This window comes from Nannospalax galili, unplaced genomic scaffold (assembly GCF_000622305.1).
Source record: "Nannospalax galili isolate Female #2095 unplaced genomic scaffold, S.galili_v1.0 scaffold43, whole genome shotgun sequence".
In the NCBI taxonomy this organism is placed as follows: domain Eukaryota; kingdom Metazoa; phylum Chordata; class Mammalia; order Rodentia; family Spalacidae; genus Nannospalax; species Nannospalax galili.
In genome coordinates this window covers 5,619,366-5,630,211 of record NW_008353342.1, presented here as the reverse complement: position 1 = coordinate 5,630,211, position 10,846 = coordinate 5,619,366, and the positions used below count along the sequence as shown (strand labels likewise).

Sequence of the window (10,846 nt, the reverse complement as noted above, 5' to 3'; positions counted from 1 at the left end):
AGATTTGGATATTGCATGGCTCCCATTCCCCTAGACTTCAATTGCACCATCAATTAGGACAATGTGTTTCTGTGAACCCGAACTCTCTTCTGTGCCTATGATATGACAACACTTTTAATGAACAGCAATGAAAGTCAAAAATAAAAAGACAGCTGAAGACTTTGGATCATATCTGTGGCTTGATCAGCACTCTGCACCTACTCCCTGCCCTGTAGGACTATGGCCAAACATTTGAACAGTCACTGGACTCTTTGAGCTGAGGACAAATGGAGACTTCTCTCTGTAAGCCCCAAGAATTGCTTCACCACCACAAATTTATTCACAATGATTCCTCTCTCCAGTCCTGCTTTCCCTTCCATACTTAGCCAGGGGTATGTACCAGTGAGTGCTAAGCGGCAGGCTAGAACAAGACATGACCAGGGAAGGAGAAGGAAAGATCAGAGGCTAAGCTCGGTGAGTTTCCTGTTACCATATTTTTTTTCTAACGGAAGCCCTAAAACTCTCTCCTGAAACCCAAAGGATTTGGGTATAAAACTTGAAAAAGCCTGATGTAAGAGGCGAAAATACTGTTTTTCAATCAGGCTCAAATTTCTGAAATAATGTTCTCTTTTTGCATGTTTTTGGGAAGGATGTCAGTAGGTAATATGGTCACAAAACCTTTAGCAGACACATAAAATGGTCATTCTACCGTCTTTGAGCTCCCTCATGCCTTTCCCAGATGATTTATAGATTGACTAGATTTAAGCAATCTTTATATCAGATACTCAAAACTTTTTAGATGGGGTTTCTCTTCCTGTGCTTTCTTAACCAAGTTCTAAGTGAGGCCAGAACCATGTCTTTCAAATCAAATTTGATGTCATTCTTGGGACAGGGGTTTGCATGCAGGTGTCCTATAAATAGTTGTGATTGATTTTTTTAAAAAGAGAATAACAAAAAAAGTTCAACTTTTGTGGGTGTTTTTTGCATGGGACTAGGTAAGAAGATCAGCCAGGGAACAGCAATTCTTGAAAACTGGTTACCATTATCTACTTAGAAAAGTACAAGCATCAAAACCTAGACACTAATAATACTTGAAGATGTACTGATAACTAAGATGGAAAGGAGGGAAAGAAGGAAGGGGAGGGAAGGAGGAAGTAGAGAAATTGGAAAGGAAGAATGAGCAAAGGACGGGAAGGAAGGACAGACTTTGAGTTTTAAAAACATAAGCTAACACAGTGTAGAAATAATTGGGCAGATTCTCTAAACACACACAGCAGGGCTCCAGGAGGATATGGGAGAACACACTTCCCACAGTCTCCCTTCCAGCCCTCTGATTGTGACAGGCTCTATCATCTAAGAAGCACTTCTTAAACCTACCTGGGGCCACTAAGATCATCTTGATATAAGTATGTATTATTTAGTACACAGGTGAAATCCCTGTAAAAACACAGAGAGGCTGGGGGTAGTGGCACACTCCTTTAATCCCTGCACTTGGGAGGCAGAAGAAGGTGAGTTTGAGGCCAGCCTGGTCTACATAGTGAGTTCCAGGACAGCTGGGGCTACAGGGAGACCCTGTCTCAAAAAGACCAAAAAAAAAAAAAAAAAAAAAAACAACCCACAAATACAGTGGCTAAAGTAAAGGATGTTATTTGTCTAAACAATTCCAAACTGAGGTCAGAGGCCAGTGAATACTACTCTTCTTTGAGTAAAATCCACTCCACTGCCTGTTTTGGTTCCTAAGAATTGCTTTTATATTTTTAAGTGGTTGAGCAAAAAACAATGGAAGAGTAATATTTTGTGGTATGGGAGGATTTAGTCAATTTTCAGTGTCCATTTAAATAAACAACACTCCTTAGTTGGTCAATGGCTGTTCTAGTTTGTTTTTCCATTGCTGTGACAAAATACTCCAATACCAACTTGGGGAGGAAAGGGTTTATTTATCTTACATCTCCCAGGTTACAATTCATAAGGGAGCCCAAGGTAGGAACTCAGGGCAGGAACCTGGAGGCAGGAGCTGAAGCACAGGCCATGGAGGAACACTGCTTACTGGCTTGCTTCCCTGGCCCCTGCTCAGCCTGCTTTCTTATATAACATAGGCCCACCTGGCCAAGGATAGCACCACCCCTAGTAGGCTGGGCCCTCCCACATCAGGCAGTAATCAAGAAGATGCTCCACAGTCTTGGCCACAGGCCAGTCCAATAGAGGAAATTGACCAATGGCTCCCTCTACCCAGGTGTGTCAAGTTGACAACTAAAGCTATCTGCTACAATGGACAATGACTGCTTTTGCATACAATGGCAGAGTTTGACACTTACATAGTCCCTATAACCTCAAAGCCAGAAACATTGACTGGCCCACACCTTACAGAAGTTTTCTAAACCCAGGTCTAAGTGAAGCTGGTGGCTCTCACCTATGTGGTCCACTTGAGGCTGTGAGTTCCTTCCATCTTTGGTAATGCTGTTTTTCTGGTTGTTATCTACTCAGCTGACAATGACCCTTACCTGCAATTCTTGTTCTTAGAATTCATATGCTGAAGCCCAATGCAACTGAATTTGAAAATAGTCATTGTGGTGGTGAATGTTGACTGCCAACTTGACAGCGTCTAGAATTATCTAGAACACAGGCTTCTGAGCACACCTGCCAAGAATGACACAGATTAGGTTAACTGAGATGGGGAAACCCACTGTAAAAGTGGGCCGCACCATTCCCTGGACTTGGTTCCCAGATTGTGTAAAAAGCAGAGGGCTAACTGGACAACAGCAGTTCATGTCTCTGTGCTTCTTGACTGTGAATGCAATGTCCAGCTCAAGCTCCTGCTGCTGGACTTCCTGCCCTGATGGGCTGTACCCTGGAACTGTGAGCCAAAATAAATCCTTTCTTCCCTGAGATGCTATTGACAGGTATTTTGTCTTAGCAATGTGCAAAATAACCAATATAGTCTTTAACAAGGACATTAAGTTAAATGAGGTCACAAGGGGTAGGGCTTTATTCTAATAAGACTTTTGCCCTTATAGGAAGAAGAGGAATATTGGCCCCTCCCCCTACTTTCATGAACACAAAGGAAAGACCATGAGAAGATGCTATGCAAGTCATGTGGAAGAGAAATCATCAGAGTCACCTGGACATCACACATATCCATCCAGCTCTCACTTACTTTATTGATGAACATATTTAGATATTTTACATGTAGGTAATAGATTATACACTGAAGGCAGAGAGGATGGATTCTGGGGAGTCCTATGAAAGCTTGGCACATACTGAAGTATACACATAGACACCAAATCTTAAAACCTTACCTGAAATCCATTAGGCTCCATGTAGAGTAGCTAGGCTATGATCAAGTATTTGCTATTTCATCACACTAAATTCCTTCCTTCCTTTTCTCATTCTTTCTTTCCTTTCTGCCTCCCCAAATGGGGTTTGACTATGTTACCCAGGCTGGTCTTCAATGCTTAGATACAAGTGATCCTCCTGATTCAGTTTCCACAGTAGTTGGGACTATATGGATGGGCCATGGTGCCCAGCAAAGTGGTTGCTTTTAGCATAAAGTAAATTGTTTCTCAAGCTTAAATAGTGCTCCAAAAATAACTTGAATATTGGAGTATTTCCATGGATACTATGAGCATCGATGGATACTATGTTTTCATATGCATGATACGGTAGACTCCCCAAGTTGGCAGTTCCTAGGTATCTTGGTATAAAGAGTATTAAGGCTCTAGTCCCCTTTTACATCCTAAAAAACTGAACAACTCATTTGACCTTAGTTCTATTGATTGCTTATTATTTGTATTTCTTCCCTTTAAAAAAATGCAGTGACAAAATATTTAAATTTTTAAAGGGTCATGGTAAATTTGATTTATCTGTAATCATGTAAAAGATGGCTAGCTTGCCAGGCATTATGGTGTACACCTATAATCCATGCATTCAGGCAGCCAAGGCAGGAGAATCTTGAATTTCAGGCCAGCCTAGGCTACAGAGTGAGACCCTATCTCAAAACAATTTTTTAAAAAATTTCTTGCCTCGACTATTTAGTTGCTCTGTGATAAAAAAAAAATAGTGAGCATCCATAGGAAACCAAGCAAGGGGAAGACTACAGCTTACTTGCTACTTTTACAGATAACCCCATATTGCTCATGGGGACTCACCACTTTTTTCTTGTGAGACGTGTTTGAAAGGTTGAGTATAGGTGCCCTGCAGTCTGAAGACCAAGGCTCCTGGAACAACTCTCCTGCTTCTAAGTTGATAAAGGACAAGTTCAGCCATCTAAGATATAAGCATAGCCAGGAAATGCATATTCCGTGTCAGTACTGACAAGTTCTGACATTACCGATGATATAATGTTGAAAGGTTTTTGAGCACAAGGTGGTTCTTAAACATTGAAGACTAAATGTTTTAGAGCATACCTGGGCATTCTCTCAAAATCTCTCAAAATCATGTTAACCAACCTACTTATAGAAAGGAATTCATCAAATACAGAAAAGTTATTCAAGTCAGTAGGGAGAAATTTTCTAGCAAATTTTATGGAATTTATCATTTATATCATTTATAAATTTATAATTTATATCATAATTTATAATGACAAAAGCTATTCAATTGATAAAATTAAAGATCAATTTATATTTCTATCTCACAAAAATGAATTTCAGAATGATTTAAGAGCCAAATGCAAACAATTTTTTAAAGCATTAAAAGGAAATATAGAGGGCTGGAGAGATGGCTCAGCAGTTCAGAGGACTTGCTGCTCTTCAGAGGACCAGAACTGGAGTCTGGTTCCCAGCATCCATGTCCAGTAGCACACAACTACTTGTAACTCCACCTCCAGGGGTTCCAAACCCTCTTCTGGTCTCCATGGACACACCCACTCATGTGTCATACATTCACTCAAACACACCTATACACATAAAAATTAAGTAAATCATTTTTTTAAAAATGCAAAGTAGGGCTGAGGAGATGGCTCAGCAGTTAAGAGCACTGACTGTTCTTGAGACAACCCAGGTTCAGTTCCAGCACCCACATGGAGGCTAATGACTGTACCGTTCATAACTCCAGTTCCAGGAGAATCTGACACCTTCTTCTGACCTTCATGGATGCTGCACAATACAGGCATACTTACATAATACAGATATGAGTGTATACTCACACATATAAAATAAAAATATCAAATAAAATAAAAAAATATTTTTTTAAAGAAGAAAATGTAGGGGGGGTGGTGGCAGGAATCTTCTGCAGCAAGACACAGAACCAAGAATCCCAACAAGAAAAAACTGACAGATTCAGGTCAGCTGCTCTGAAAGACAGAGACAAAGTAAATAGAAGGCAGGATGTAGACCAGGAAACGTATTTGTTACATGTAAAACACACACTTCCTAAATCAATAAAATCATCTAAAAGCATATAAGCAAAGGCAATTTGATTAAGAACAGCAAGAGCTTATACAGGCATGCCTGTAGTTTCAACACTAAGGAGGCCATGGAAGGAGGTGCCTCATGAGTTTAAAGCCAGACTGGGACATAAAAAGTCGCCACCACCACCATCATCATCAAAGAAAATATAGAAAAGATTCTGAGACAATGAGACATTAGTCATGATCAGTCCAGGCAAACACTAAGCACATGCAATACTGTGTATCAGGTGAGGACATGGGGACATGCATGTACTAACAGAGAAGTGTTAAAATTTGGAAGTGTTTATAATTTATAATAATGAGCCATGTCTCCTTCAATCTAGTAATTCTACCACCATGTAGCTATTTCTAGAGAAATGCTTAAGCAATTCTTCTTAATAAGAAGAATTATATAAGGATGCCTAACAATTTTATAATAATGAAAAATGGAGCAGAAATGTTCTTATGGGAATGGAAGTATAGGTTGTGGAGCATTATGTGATAGCCACAAAGGAGTTACAGCTATAAATAGTATATAAGAAAGTTCCATGTGAAATCACTTAGTGAAAAGGCAAGTATTTTAGTTTAACGGTCAGTTATATTGTTTGACATTGGTGTGAGAGTGTGTATACTAGTATACAATATGGTCTCATTTATGTACAAAACTGGAAGCCAAACTATAATATGTTTCTATTCATGTGTGAAGGCACAAAGAAAGGTCATAAGGATGTACATATGGGGTGGTTCTTCTACAGAGTGCATTGGCATAGGGAAAAGGCCCTATTTTTCCAGAAGTCATTATTTATGCAATTAAATTAGAAACAAGCATCAAGGCCTGGTGAGGCAGCACATTCACAGTTCTGCCAGCTTGCAAAATTTCTGTCCTTCACCACACAACTGCTGTCCTAAAGTGCTGGCATAGCTCTACCAGTCAACCTGGCTAAGCCTGAAGTAAGCCTACTGTCTTAGAACACATGAGCAGAAATACATTCTTATACCATTTGTTCCCTCCTGGCCCATAACTGTTAACTGAAAAAGTGACACAAAGTTTGACCAGTATTAATTCTGAAACGCCAAGGTGTCTGGCTAAAAATATCAAAATACTAAAAGCAAAACCTTTTTCCCCCCCTACTATAAGGTAAAAATAACATGTATTCCTAACTATATTCTAAGTTCATTAAAATGGATTTAAAACTTCGGCAAATGTTCTTAATGTCTTCCTAGTTGCAGCAATAGCAATGTTATTTCCCCACTTCAGATACCATAAAATTAGTGTAAGGCAAGTTTGTGTAAAACTTATTGTTTTCGCTTTACTTTTAGTAAATTTAGGCTAAATCAACATCAAATTAAGCAAAATTAAGCTTAACGCTCAAGTTTTCTGACTTCTGAGCTGAGAGTTTGTTTCTCCTCCAACAAAGGATCGCCCTCCAAAAACTACACACATTCTTAAACATCCCAACGGTGCTGCCTAAAACTGGGCGTTTCACTTCTGAGGATGACAGTACCCCATTTCACAGGCAGGGCTTGGAAAATAGCATAAGACTGAGTCAAAATCAGTTTAGGAAAAGGTGAAATTTAATATAATGATTAATGTATTTGAACGGCTGTGAAAGAAGATACTTCCCTCTTGCAGACGATGAAACCTAGAATGTTCTCTATGAACCGCCTCTGGAAGAGTCCACTTGTTCCTGAGAGAGGATTCTCCACACTTTCATTTTTAGCACGGACCCTCTATTGTCCTTCCATTTAAAAGTAGATCCTAATCACTAAACCACAGTTTAAGGGAAATATAAAGTATTTTCAATGACTTTTGAGGCGTACTAAGGCATATGTTATTCCCATACCAAATAAAAAGGGTTGTTGGGTTCTTTTGTTTTTTGGCAAAAGAAACACTTTGCTGTATATTTTACTTCTAGCTTTAAGAAAACAAACCTTACGTATCAATGTATCTTGAAGTCCTCTGAACGCTTTTTTAAAGTTTGTAAACACAGCGAAGTACTAAAATAATAAAATTCCTTTGTCCTGTACTATAATAGCCTCGCTATAGCACACCATTCTGTAAACCAGTAGAGTATTATAATCACAGGCGCGCTTGATGCTTCACCCGAGGCGGCTGGGCTGATCAGAATGCCTGTCAGGAGGGAGGAGAAGGCTGAGATCACCACAATGCCTACTGAGCATTTTCAGGCAGTCAGACCTTGGAAAAGTACAGACTCTTTCCTCCTCTGAATTCTCAGCTATGCCTGCCTCTGTTGTGAAACTTTATTGATGAAAATCGGTGGCTGAAATTGTAAGACGCGACCCTGTCTTTAAGCGACTACAGTGGTCTGTCGACCAAAGCCTGTACTGACTGAGCAAGCGCGGTGCCAAAGACAACCATGCAGCCGGACCAAGGAAAGTTATATAACAGAGACCCCGGGCAGCACCAAACGTGATCAGCCCCCAGGGTGCATCTGCCCGCCGCACAGAAATGAAAACCCGCTCTCCTTTCAGCCTTAGACTGCATGGGTACCTGCCACTATGGAGGAGATAACATTTGAAAATTCGAGAGTGCGATTGGTCCTGGTTATAAATAACAGCTTTGGTATGTATTTTAACCATTTCTAGATCACATAAAAGGCAGAATCTTACGTGGGTCACTACCTCAGGCCTGCCTGGGCATCATAAAGAAAGAAAAAAAGTAAAATGGTATTTCTTCCAGGTTTGGGAGAATCTATTTTAGCTCTTAAAAGACATGCAAGATGTCCCAAAGCAGCGGAACCCAGACTCCCTAGCTCAGGGCGCTTTGCTTGGTGCCCAGCCTCAGGGACTCTAAGCTGCCACAGTTTCAGTGAGCTTCCAGTTCCACCTGGCCGCGCAGCTTTGGTAGGTTACGAAGCACCCACTAGAGCTTTCTCCTTGTTCTGTGTCTCGGCTCCAGATGTTTTCAGGCTTCCTTCTCTACGCCGCCGGCAGGCTCTGCCTCCTGGCGCTCCATCCACACCTGGTCGCAGCACCTGGGTCCCACCTCTGGTCTTTCCACATCCCTACCTCTTCCGCGCTAGTCCCAGAAAGAGCACACTCTCCTGGCCTCAAGAGACGCCAGCCCAGTGACACCAAAAGGGCTCCCTGGGAGCAAGCTCTAACTTCCCTCCAGCTACCAGGGAGGAAAACTCGGCGTCACCGTGTCCTTCTCTCGCCTGGCCACGCGTGGTGACATTTCCGGCCCTCGGGGCAGCTTAGGCACGAATTTGCAGCACAACCTCTGGGCTCCTCGAGCCTCAGCCTCGCGCTCCCGGTGTGGCTCCCCTGGGCCAGGAGGAAACAGCCGGGCTAGGAGGAAACAGCCGGCCCAGCTCCGCCGCTGCGAGGCCGGACTATCCCCGAGCGGCGCCGGGCTGGGAGGACGCAGCGGCTGGGGAAGCGCGGCGCAGCCGGCGGCGGCTCCTCCGCCAGGGGTTAACTGCAGCTCCCGCGGGCGCGATCGCTTCCTCTCGGACCGCCCGGGAACATGGATACCGCGCCCGCAGGATGTTCGCCGGCTGGGCCGGGCAGTCGGGAAACATGAGAAGGCCTGGGTATCCCGGTTCCCGGGCCGCGCGCGCCCGTCTGGGTAAATAAAGCCGAGACCGCGACGGTGGCGGCGGTGAGCGCGTTGCAGCCAGCGCGGAGAACATGCGGCGGGGATGGGAGTGTGCCTAGTCCCGAGGTGGAACAGCCAGCCGCCTCGCCGCCCGCCCAGCGGCCATAGGTACAGCCCGGCAACCCAGCCCGGGACCGGGGGGCGCCGTCGCCCTGCTTCCGCGCCGCTGCTCCCCTGCTCGGAGCGCCTCGGCTCTGTCTTCCCTTCCCCCACCTCGGGCTGAGCTCCGGGACCGACGCATCCAAGGCGGCCTCGGCTGGCCCAGGGTCCGGGAAGCACCCCGCAGTCCACCTGGCCGCTCTCGCTTTACAGGTTCTGCAGCGAGTGAGTTCCCCAGTACACTTGGGAGCGAATCTGGGTAAGTGGAGAACACAAGGGCGGAGGTGGGCGCTGGGGACCCCTCGCGGGGGCCCAGGGAGGATTAGCAACGGCGGAAGTCGGACCCCGGCCCCCACCCCCACCCCACGACCCACTGCAAGGGTTCTGAGCTCTCGGACCTGTGCCAGCCTGTGCCACCGTGCCTGCTGTCTCAAACCTGGACCGTGGCGGTATTGCAGTTTCTGTGGCAAGGTCCGAGGTGGCCAACTTCGCCGTGGCTTCCCGGAACGCTCGCCCTGCTCTAGGACACGGTTGGGGTGGAAAGAGGTGGGGCGGCTCGGGAAGGAAGTCTTGCACAAGCAAAGAGGCGTGAACGCTAGTCACTAGAACTGGGGCTTCGGGCTCAGAAAGTTGGGTTGACACTTAGCGCCAAAAGGTGCACCCCGCAGGCACATACCTGTCCGTCTGCTCTGGAGGACTCAGTTCTAGGAGACAACGCGGCGGCCACCGCGTCACTTTCCACACTGATGGCATCACTTTCCATACTGATGGTGGCTGTCTTGTTGCTTAGTTGCTGTGGCCAGGGTCCTAAATGTCGCGCGTGGACGCTGCGGTGGCCAGAAGGCGGGGAGGGGGCTTTAGTGAGTGCAGGAGCCTCACACATCGCGAAGCTGTGTGTGTGTGTGTGTGTGTGTGTGTGTGTGTGTGTGTGTGTGTCAGAGCCCAGGAGGCAACTCTGGGGAGACCGGAGCTGTCAGGAGGTGCCAGGCAGGGAGATCCAGAGAGTGGGCACTGTCCCGAACCTCTGGCGCGTATTGCTGCTGTTCCACTGCAGCGCAGCCCTGCTCTGGCCACCTGCATGTGGCCGACCCAGCTCCCAACCGTCCCCACTCCAGAGATGAGCTCCAGGCCCTCCTGGAGCCCGGCAGCCATGGTCTGAAAGATGCTCGGGTCGCTGCTCCTTAGGCTGCAGACACTTTTACCTTGTTCCAAGTGGGCTCTGACACCCGCTCTGGGGAAGAGCGCAACCTTGCGGACTGTAATCCCTGGGGGACCCTGGACATGGCATTTTCGACCTCCCTGAACCCTGAGTTCCCCAGGAAGATTTGGGCAAGAACATGGTGCATTTGTCCTGAGATCTCTTAACTTTCCTGTTCTGGACTCCGCTCCTAACTGTCCCCTAACCTTATCCCCAACCCGGGACTTTAATGGAAAGACTCAGGGGTTTCAGCCAAACTGTCCAGGATCTAAACAAATATGGAAATTCCTGACACAAGATCTGGGATGCATATCACCCCAGACCTTCCCCTCCTTCCATCCTCTTCCCTGACCCCTGGTAGAGGCTTCCAGAGGTTTTAGTCTTGTGTTGTAATTGAAGAACAGGCGCTGTCCCTTGCTTATCCTGGTTCGCTGTCCCCAGTGTCCTTCTCTGGGACACCGGAAAGCTCGTTTGGAAATTGCTTTACCTCGGTGAGTAAATTGTCCTCGTTTGAATTCCTAGAGGTGAGGAAGCTAGATCGCTAGGGCGAGAAGGGCAGGGGCCT

At 45.6% G+C, this 10,846-nt stretch overlaps 1 protein-coding gene across 2 annotated transcripts in view; it reads left to right on the top strand.

Annotated features, from left to right (window-relative positions):
• The first annotated feature begins 8,976 nt into the window (after positions 1 to 8,976).
• The window catches only part of Mkx (mohawk homeobox), a 68,723-nt gene continuing 66,853 nt past the window's right edge, over positions 8,977 to 10,846 (top strand). For both annotated transcript variants that reach the window (XM_029554787.1, XM_008850553.2), the window contains exon 1: positions 8,977 to 9,342. The gene's annotated coding sequence lies outside the window, so the exon portion shown is untranslated. The remainder of the gene's footprint in view (positions 9,343 to 10,846) is intronic.